Source organism: Sceloporus undulatus, chromosome 1 (genome assembly GCF_019175285.1).
Source record: "Sceloporus undulatus isolate JIND9_A2432 ecotype Alabama chromosome 1, SceUnd_v1.1, whole genome shotgun sequence".
Lineage (NCBI taxonomy): Eukaryota > Metazoa > Chordata > Lepidosauria > Squamata > Phrynosomatidae > Sceloporus > Sceloporus undulatus.
Genome location: NC_056522.1, coordinates 340,917,868 through 340,929,523, shown reverse-complemented (window position 1 = coordinate 340,929,523; position 11,656 = coordinate 340,917,868).

The window sequence follows — 11,656 nt, the reverse complement described above, 5'->3', positions numbered from 1 at the left end:
GGGGGTTGGACTGGATGGCCCTAGTGGTCTCTTCCAACTCTATGATTCTATGATTCTATGAAAGCTTGCAACATGTAATTGTGCATTTTGGTTGACTCAATAAAGGTATCATTGTTTGGAAGTTATTGGATTTGTTATATGTCCAACATGCCTATCCCTAGATGTTGAGCCAAGTATTACCCATCTTATACCTGTGCATTTGGATTTTATGGCCTAAATGTAGAACTTTGCAAGTTTCTCTGTTAAATTTCATTTTATTAATTTCAGCCCAGTATTCTAGTTTATCTAGGCCCTTTTGAATTCTGTTCCTGTCTTTGAAAATGTTAGCTACTCCTCCCAGTTTTGTATCATCTGCCAATTTGATAAGGATTCCCTCCACCCATCCTCTAAATCATTGATAAAAATGTTGAAGAGCATTGCCCCCAGAACCAACAGAACCCTGCAGCACTCCATTTAAGACCTCCTTCCAATTTGAACCCAGCCAATGATGACAACTCTTTGGGCATGATTTTCCATTCAATTATGAATGCATCTGATGGTGTTTTCATCTATTCCATATATTAGTGAGCATGATAATCAAAATATCATTCAAGACCTTAACAAACGCTTTGCTGAAATCTAGATAAATGATATCCACAGCATTCCCACCATCTACTAAACTAGTGACCCAATCAAAAAATGATATTTGGATAGTTTGGCAGGATTTGTTCTTGACAGTCCTAGTAACCACTTGCAAACAGATTCCTGTACAATCTGTTGTAATATTTTTCCTGGTATAGAGGTCAGGCTTCATTCCTTCCATTCCTTATACTTGGTGGTTTGTTTTCTTTTCACTTCTTGAGTTGACGATACAGCCACATTGGCTTTTTCAAATGTTCCCCATTTTTCATCTTCCATGGAATTGTTATTGTGCTTTGAGTAACTCCTTCATGAGCTCTCACTCTTGCTGGGTATCTTTTTTCTTTTAGCATCTCTAGCCTTGATATTCTTCCCAATATTTGCCTGAGCTTGATAAAACAAGCTCTCCTAAAATCCAGGGTTCATGTTTGACTATACTCCTCCTAGGCCTGTCCTACAATCATGAACTCTAGCATTGCATGATCACTTCCTTCTAAAGTACCAACTGTTTGAATTTCAGTGACCAACTCCTTCCTATTGGTTGGATCAAGTCCAGGATTGCTGATCTCCTTGTTCCTTCCTCCACCTTTTGAAAGAGGATATTGTCTATAAGGCACATCAGGAATTTGCTGGAGAGCCTATGTTAGCATAGTTAGGCTTCATCCACATTGCAGAAATAATCCAGTTTGATACCACTTACACTGCCATGGGTCAGTGCTGTGGAATTCTGGGAACTGAATTTTTGTAAGACATTTAGCCTTCTCTGTCAGAGAGCTCTGATGCCACAAGAAACTACAATTCCACGGCACTGAGTTATGGCAATTAAGGTGATGACAAACAGGATTATTTCTGCAGTGTGGATGTAGCCTTTGACTCCCAGAAGATTTCAGGATAATTAAACTCCCCCATAATTACTAATTCTTGCATCTTGTAGATTTCTGAGATATGCTTCAAAAGAGCACCATCCACCATCTCTTTTTGGTAATCGTAGTCTGTACTAAACTCCTACCACAATGTTGTTTTTATTTCTTTCTCCATTTACTTTTTACCCAAATGCTCTTTACTAGTCTACTCTGATCACTCTTGTGTATTTCTGTACAAGTGTTTGACATTTAATGCCAATCTATCTCCTTTTCTATACCATCTGACTCTCCCTTATCTGGAATTCTGAAATCCAAAATATTTCAATATCCAAAATTGCCTACATGGGTGGCTGAGATAGTGATACCTTTGCTTTCTGATAGTTCAGTGTATACAAACCTTGTTTCATGAACAAACTTATTAAAAATTGTGTTTAAAATTACCTTCAGGCTATGTGCTTAAGATGTACATGAAACATACTGTATTTTCTGGCATATAAGACTACTTTTTAACTCAGGAAAATCTTCTCAAAAGTCAGGGGTTGTCTTATACGCCGGGTGTCGTCTTATAGGGCAGGCGCTGAAACTTCCGAGCGGGACTGGAGAATCTGCATTCGCTGCATATGTAACTGATGGGTGGCGCAAGCTGCAGGCATCTGGGATGCCCGGGGTATGGAAAAAAGAGCTGTGTTTGCAATACCGCTCTGATAGTCTTGGAGACAGAGAGGGCTGGGCAGGCAAGGAGAGCTGACCAATCTAAGCAGGCTTTGTATACAATAAGTTTTCCTGCTAAGTACCTGCATGTCATAAGCATTTGAATTAAAATTACCATATTGAAATCAAATTTGATGTTTTTTTAATTTTTATTTGGTGTACGTTGGAAGAGGGGTAGTCTTATACGGCGAGTATATCCCAAACTCTATATTTTAACTGGAAAAGTTGGGGGTTGTCTTATACGCCCAGTCGTCTTATACGCCGGAAAATACGGTAAATGAATTTCATGTTTAGACTTGAGTCCCATCTCCAAGATTGCTCATTATGTATATGCAAATTTTCCAAAATCTGAAAAAATCCAAAAATCCAAAACACCTCTAGTCCCAAGCATTTCAGATAAGGATGACTCAGTCTGTATTCCAGTCGTGGGACTCCACCCACCAAAGTTTCTGTTGTACCTATAAAATCATATTTACCTTTCTCCACTAGGACTCTGTGCATTAGTATACAGACATCTACACACTTGTTTGTTCTCACTTTTAATTTTATTGTGAATTTTGCTGTGATTCCCATTCCCTCCCTCAGCTTCTCCTCTGGAATTCACATCCTTGTGTTTAGAACTTGCCTTTGGATAGATGTTTGAGTTATTTATTTATCAGATTTATCCTTTTAAAATCAAAATTGCCATGCTTCTGCCAAAGGCATACTTCTTTGTCTTTGTGAAGTGAAGCCCATCTATAGCCAGTAGTCCTGCTTCTAAAAACATAGACCATAATCCTAGAAACCAAACCTTTCTCCTTGGGACTATTCACACTAGGAAATAAACCGGTGTGGAAACTGGGTTATTTCCATATATTTGCTCCATGACATTTCACCCCTATTCCTGTTCACACTCGGAGTTCAGCAGTAGGAATGAAATGCCACCTAGAGATTTGGTCGAGGCAGCAGGGGGGAAGAAGGAGGAAAAGGAGGTAGGAGTGACAGTGGGAGGGGAGGAAGAGGAGTAAGAGGAGGGAGGATAAAGGAGGACTAGGAGGATGTGGTGGCAGTTATGGAGGGGAAAGGAAGAGGAGGAAAAGGCAGTGGACATTCCTGGGGTGCCAGATCATTTTGAAAATGGAGGCACCTCCATTTTCAAAATGATTTTCTGTGCAATCCAGATCTCTCCGGTAGTGAGTTATTACTACTGAAGATCCAGATCATTGTGGTGCTGTGAAAAAGACATGGTAGATGACCTGGTGCAAAATGCACAGGGTCAAGTGGGTTTTTTGACACACCCACCAAAAAATTGCACTGAGTGCTGTCAGAGGAAATGTGAATGCCATGGAAATAACCTGGTTTCCACACTGGGTTATTTCTCACTGTGAATGGGCCCCTTGATAGCCAGTCATTCACCTGCAGTATTTTCCTATACCTGTGTGATCCTCATATCTTTCACTGATATAATAGGTGAGAATGCCACTTGTGCCTCTAAATTCAAAGGTGTTCTTTGTAGTGTCAGTGGTTCCAACATGAATCAGGAAAAAGGGTAGTGCTCTCTGAACTTCAGCAAGTTGACATCCTAGATACGCACACTAGGAGAATGGCATACTTCATGATTCATGCTTTGCAGCTGGCTTACATGTCCTTCTATACTCCTGAACAATGAATTCCTTACCACCGGCATCTTTTTTTCTTGCTGCAGTTAGTGGTTAGGTTGGCTCTTTTTCTGACAGGCTGATCTCTTGCTGCTGGTCTCCTGTTTACACTTCTTCACCACCATTATCCTCTGGAAGCAATTGCTTAGCTAGAGTAGTCTGAATCCCTTGTGCATGGTCTGCTTCTGATGGTAACTGTCCTCCAGGGTGCTCCTTTGGTGTTACACTTCCTTTCATTTTCATTGCCGGTTTCTTTATCTTGGTTCTGTAAGATCCCTCTGTTCTATCCAGGAAGTCCTTGTGCATCTTTCTCTTGGCACTGATACTTTCTGTATTAGGTTGGTAGTTTGAAGCTGTAAAAAGATACAAAGGCTGGAAGCACACTAGAGAAATGAATTTTCCACTATTGCTAAGTTGCTTGTACAATTCTCATAGCTATAAGAAGGGAGATGGGTCACACTTTCACACTGTGTGTGTGTATGTGTGTGTGTGCGCTTCTGCACTGTATATCACTTGGCAGAGGGATGCACCCCAACCAGCGATATACCAGCACAATATAGCCAGCGATGAGGAATTTGATTGTCAGATGGAGATAGTATAGATAGAATTAGTTTGAGGGCACAGTTGTACCATTGGGAGTGAGGAAATGTGGAAACAATAAAGCTTATGCTACAGCATTAACATTTTTCAGTATTTGACACCAAAAGAAAATGGGGGTGGGTATGGAATTATACCCAGGTCTGGAACAAGACACAGATTTCAAGGATATAGCTATGTTAGTCTGGAATATCAGTATGCAAAGGGATCTTGAGACTAAGGGGCTAAACAGACTGGCGATAAACAGTGGCATCAGGCCGGAGTGGGGGTGGTGGCAACCGCATGCCGCATGTCCCGACTCCGCCCCGATGTCAGCATCATGCCACTTGCCTAATCAGACGGCAGACAACATCAACATCAACCTTTTGAAAGCGTTCCCAGAAATGGTGTCTCCTGGAACACATTGGGAACTCGATGGGAACGTCCGGCGGCGACGGTGGTGTTCTGCCATGCAGTAAACTAGTGTTCTGGGACCCATCGGGTTCCCATCACGTTTCGGGCTCGCGCCCGTGAGAACACATTGGGGAACACTTTTACCCCAGTGCGGTAATCTCCAAAACTACAATGTATAACACATGTTCAGTCACGACATGACACCATTAGTAGGTCTTGCAAACCAGTGGTATAATTTCTTTACTATCTTCAGGCTGAGTCCCAGGATTAAACTTCAGTGCCTCGCTGCTCCAGACCTCATTTGTTTTGCAGTGTGGCATGTGCAAACCTGCTAAATGTACTGAAAAAAAGATTATTATTTTTTTGCTGATGTTGATCTAGAAGAAATGCCATGAACCTGGGAGCAAAAATATATCTTAAAGGCAAAGATGGAAGCTTATTTCTGCAGGTTAGTACTTTAAAACAAAGCTTGCTAAAGTTACATTTCTGGACTACAACTGCCTGAATCCCCCCATCAGTATAGCAAGTGGTTATGATGGCTGGGGGATTCTAAGAGTTGTAGTCTAAACAAAAAAGTATTGTTTTTCTAAGCACCATTCAAATGACCTAAAGTGTTTTCTGGGGTAAAGGGGGATTAATTGCAGTTGTCTTGATTTGTAACTTTTGTTTTGAAGACAGTGCACCCAACAAAATCACTGTACTGAACTCATGGCCACTAGATATGAAACCACCATTCCTGATCTTTAGCTCAAACTATATTTTTTCCAACTCTGTTTGACTTTTAAGAATCTAATGCCAAAGAAAAGCAAAGAAAGGCATTTCTGTTTTAAAACTTGCTGTAGACTACACAACTGAAACGTCAATTTCAAGACCAATGCTGTGCACAAGATTTGAGAAGAAAGCTCACAAAGCAAGCAAGCAAATACATTATTTCATGAAAAGCGTGAAAAGTAATGCAAAACATAAATGAAAAGGCAGTATAGTGCCTTGATTTTGGATGCTTCCACTCATCTATAATTTCCTCAGTCCTAAGAGGGAACAGTGTATTTCAGAGACTCCTTTTTAGAACTGAAAAACCTTCCACATAAGAATGCAATGAAAGATCGGATTGTTCATTCTAGAAGAGCCTTTCTCAGTCTGGTGGCCTCCAGGTATTTTGGACTAAAAGTCACATGTAGAAGGCTGTGGATTACTAGAGTTATAGTTCAACACATCTGTAAGGCTCTAGACTGGGTTTTTTTTCCCTAAAAAGAAGATAAATCAAGCAAAGCAAAATGATTTAGAAATAGCTAGGGCATAAAGTCACAAAGGATAAAGACCCCAAAGGAATTGTACAGTATTTACACATGTGGGGCAAAATGTGAAAACAGTGCCTTCAGAACTGATGTCTCTTGTTCTGACTCTGGGTGGGTAGTTTGAAACCTGGGTCTCCTGATGTGGTTGGCAGAGAAGATTTTAAAACTCTTTTTGGCCTCCCTACCCCCCAAAATCTGGTCTTGAGAGCAGCCATTGGGTTGCATGGTTAGAGTTGTAGTGCATTCAGTAGGGGATATTTTGGGATATGGAGTCCACAAATAACGTTTCAAAGCTTACTACCCTGAATAAAATAAATAAATGTGTTACTAGTGTTAATACCAGCATTATATTACTGAAATCATTCTAAAATACATTTGTATTTTTTCAATTTATACTCTTTTTAAAGAGAATCTATATAGATATCCATATGAGTAGGGCCAGCCTGCTTTTGATTGTTTTGTGCTGAACATGAACTCAGTTCCTACTTAAAAGTGCCACCTCTCTTGCCATTCCTCTCCGTTCTTGCCCTTCTAATCTATCATCTGATATAAGAAGCGCCATATGGTTCCTGGGAGGGCTGGCCCTAATAAGAGTCTCCTGTCATCTCCTACATGTTTATTCACAGGCAGAGATCACTTGGATTCATCTCTTATTCACAGCTTGAAAGAGTTACTTTTTTGACTACAGCTGTGTGGGTATATATGTGTGTGTGTATGTGTGTACAATAACTTGCTGAGCAGCTAGATTTTTGTAAACAAGTCCTGATACAGTGCTATTTGGGATGCATGGAACTTTGGAAGACTGTAATTCTTAATCTCAGATGTCAAAACCTCTTATTAGATTAGAAATGTTTTAATGCAAAATAATGTTTTAAACCCACAACTCCCAATAGTCTAAACCAGCACAGATCATTGTGAGAAATTATTGGAAGACCACATGTGCCTCACCTTTGTTTTTAATGAAGTATTTCTGAGCCAGCATGGCATAGTGGTTTGTGTACTAGACTATAACTCTGGAGACCAAGGTCTGATTCCCTGCTTAGACATGAAACCTACTGCGTGACTTAGGCAAGTCACATGCTCTCAGCCTCAGGGGAAGGCAATGCATTGTCAAACTGTTCCAAGAAAACCCCATGATAGGTCATTTGCCCTTAGGGTCACCATAAATTGGAAAGGACTTGAAGCTGCACAACAACAACAACAACAAATGTCTGAGTTGACCTAATAATACACATCTGAAAAACGTCTGTCACAGATATGCCTGGAGAATGTCAGCTGCCTTGGTTCTTATGTTCTCATCCTTGCTCAGAGCCACAAGCTTCCAAGAGAAGAAATGCTATTTTGTTATTCATCAGTGGCTTCTTATCAAAAAGAAGCATGTGAAGTAATCCAAAAGCTAAAGATGAACCTCCTCAAGGGCATATGGTTAAAAATGCCTGTACTCACTTTTTTAACAAAAGCAGCATTCTGAGATGCTTCTGAAACGGGCAATGGGTTCTGTTTTAATAAAAGTGATTCCAGAGCCTATGTCTCCCTGGACATACTACCTTCTGATCTCTCTTTTCCCGAATCCTAATATGGGAGATTCTCTGGAGTCACTAAGATTGCCAAAAGGCCAGAATGCATCACTACACTACAAACGCCAGAATGCCACATGTGGCAGCCATAGAAATGAAAGTGGAATACAGAGTAGTGTGATGTCCAATGCTCAAACCACTCTGGCTCTCCACTTTGAATAGCATTGATTTAAAACATTCCCTATCCACTCTCACTACAGCATGTGTATAATAATCTGCCAACTGCAGTAACATTTTGTGCATCTGATGAAGTAGTGTGCAGTTCACAAAAACCTATAGTGTAATAAACTGGTTAGTATTAAAGTGCCCCAAGACTCTTAACTGATTCTAGATATTGTTGGTCTGCAACTCCCACATTAATCAGCATTGACTATGCAAGCTAGGATTGCTAGGAGTTGGCAGCAGGTTTCCCATCTCATGTTGTTGTTGTTGTTGTTATCTCCCTTATAGTGCCTTTAACTTTCCTTGGCAACATTTCTTCAGAGAAGGTTTGCTATTGCATTTGATTTAGGTTGGCAGAGTGTGACTTGATCAAGGTAACCCAGTGGCTAAGCAGAGATTTGAACCCTGGTCTTCTAAAGTCATAGTCCACCACTCAATCCAAACCATGCTTACATAATGTTTATGGGTGCCTTTCATAGAATCATAGAATCTTAGAATTGGAAGGGGTCCACTAAGGTTATCAAGTCCAATACCCCGCCATGCAGGAAAACACAACTGAAGTTGTGCATTTCTAGTTCAAGTGGGTCAGAATGCTATAGTAAGATTGCTAATGGGTCACAATGAATATAGCTATTTTGCAGATAATACATTCACTTCCAGTCTTTTCAAGTCAAAGTTCATATGTAACCTTAAAAATGATGGTCTTAGTCTAGCATATCTGAAAGATTTTATTCTTCTTTATGAACTTGAGTAGCTACTCAGATGGTTGTCAGAGGCCCTTCTTTTAGTTACTTTCACTGTCTTCATTATGTCTAGAGTTTTGAACACCAGCATCGGCATTACTATTCCATTGTTTCTAATAGAAAATACACATCCCAATGTTAAGTATAGGTATTTCATACTATAGATCCTTGTGATTATTCAAACAGCAGGATTGCCTACTGACCAGCAAATGGCTTCTCCTGTTAATGTGACTTTAACAGAGAGAATCAGTAGCAGTAATTGTCAGGCACTATGATAGTAGTATGATTTTAGTTTATACACAACTATAGCACTATTATTCCATGTTAACTGACATGGTTTCATGGTTTGCAATTGGGAGCAGGATTTACAATTCTCAGCCAGAGAGAGTTACCACCCCACCAAACTACAAATCCCAGGGTTTCACAGGATGGTAGAGTCATAGAGTTGGAAGAGATCACAAGAGTCATCCAGTCCAACCCCCTGCCATGCAGGAATACACAATCAAAGCACTTTTGACAGACAGCCATCAGCCCCCATTTAAAAACCTCCAAAGAAAGAGAATCCACCACTCTCCGAGACAGTGTGTTCTATGAAGCCATGGTAGCTAAGCTGGAATCATAGCACTACAATTGTGAAGTGTGAAAGGGCTCCTGGTTTATTACCTACAGTTATCTAGTAATATATGCTGCTGTTAAAGTCGGGAGAGGAGGCTAGTAAATAGTTCGCAGTCCTATATAGCAAGTTATGAAATGAATAATCACAAAGATCTATTACATTTCATGCATTGGGAATGTTAACTTTTTCCCTCCAAGGAAGGCTTCATGAATATTTAACAGCTGCATTTAACAGGAAAAGATTCAGTGTGAAAATAGTCATTTCAGGATTTTGGCAGTCCATCATGCAGCTGTTAGATGGGGAAGTGTCTGGAGATTCCAGTACACAGTCCAGTGTGGGGAACTGTAGTGTTAGGCTGTAACTAAGAAGACAAAATTCAAAGGGGTTCAAATCCACAATTACTCATGAAGCGCACTGGGTGACTTTTGCTCAGTCACAGTGCCTCAGCCTAACCTATCTTATGTCATCATTGTAAAGATTAATCAGGGATGAAGATGTGCACCCAGAAATTCTTGGAGGAAAAGCAAGATAGAAACATAGTAAATAAATGAATGAATATATAAATAAATATGTTTCATCATAAGGTATTCATGGTAAATGACATTCAAAAGTAGTTTACTGCTTCATCTGTGTAGTGCTAACAAGTTCAGTTATTGTACCACTGCCTTTGGCTCTGAGAGATCCTCCATCAGTGTCATCCTCCAAAGTCAGGGTTGTTCTTTATTATCATTATTTTATTTATTTATATCACATTTAGAGTATTTATACCCCACCCTTCTGCCACAAAGGCCTACAAGTTGTTAATTTGACAGTTCCTTGCCCTCAGGCTTATAACCCCAAAAAGATATGACACAAAAGGAGAAGGGAATGGCAGTGGAGAAGGGGGTCAGGTCCCACAGATACTGCCGGTTCCTCTCTCCCTCCAAGGCCAGGGCAGTGACAACTGGAATGGAGGGAGGTCCCTTCATCTGTCTCTGGGCCTTTCTCACCTTTCTACTGATATAGCAGTGATTCTCAAGGTGGGTGGCCTACCCCCACTAGGGGCAGTGGAAAGATTGGGAGAGGTGAGGGTGAAAGGCGGCAGCAAGGGGGTGGTGAGAGTGGACAAGGAGGTAGCAGGGGGGCTTTAGTCAAAGTATTGGCATACAAGGGGAATCAGCAGCTTTAAGGCCATGGTGCGGATGAGGGTTGCATGAAACTTTTCAAGGTTCCTTAAAACCACACATTCTCACTGATTTTTGTGTTGATGCTTCTCATTCTTTGTCTACCTGTGTGAACTCACTCCATTAGCCACATCTTTTACTCGTAGTGGCAGTTGGGAAACTCTTGTGAGGACAGGGCATAAGGCATCATCTGTGTGGCGCAGAGTAGTGCCATTTTGGGACAGGCAGACTGACTGGAACAATTAATTACAGCACATGTTGGTAGGGGAGAAGTGGTAGCAGAAATGAACTTTCAAATTTCACACCCTACTTTAAGTTTTGTGAGCTTTGCTAGGATTTGGCTGGCAAGCTGGATCTGCTCCTGCTTTTTTCATCAGACAAGCTAAGAGGTAACAGAAGAAACTATATATATATATATATATATATATATATATATATATATATATATATATTTGCAGTGGGGCGGTGGGTGGGGAGACACTTAAAACTATGTGGGGAAGACATGTTGCTCAGTTGCTGCTCCCAGGATAACCAAGTGCAAAGGGAGCAGTGACTGCACAGCCAGTTGAGCAGTGACAGAGAAGCCTCTTGTTTGCATCAGCCTTTGTCACAAGGCTGGCATGGGTGAGAGGCTTCTCAGTCTCTGCTCAGCCAGCTGCGTGGTTCATGCTGACAAGGTGACAGGGTGCAAAGGGAGCAGCAACTGAGATTGCTTGTTTTGAATTTGCAGTAAAACAGTTAACCTAATATCAACAAATACACATGGGGCTGGGGCACTAGGGTTGTCACCTAAAAGGAAAGGGGACAGTAGCTCAAAATTTTTTGGGGACCATTGTGATATAGGAACCCAAAGGAGCTAACAACAAATTGAAAAGCAATACAAATTAAAACAATACAAAAGTATAAATGTAAAGTTTAGAGAACAATTAAATTATTTATAAAGTTAAATATATTAAACAGTTAAAATATTAAAATCTATAAAAACTCTATGCAAACTTTAAAATCTGAGTTGCACAGCTGGCAGCAGTCATCAGTTTGAAAAAGCCTGGCAGCACAAAAATGTTTTTACCTGCCATTGAAAGGAGAGCAGGGATGAAGCAATCCTAAGCAATCTCTAGAGAGCGAGTTCCAAAGTCTGGGAGCAGCTACTGAGAAGGCCCTCTCCCTTGTTCCCACCAAATGAGCCCGAGAGTGTGGTGGGATAGAGAAAAAGGTCTGTCCAAAAAATCTTAGAGCGCTACTAGTTTCCTAAAGTGGGAAATACAGTCCTTCAAATAGCCA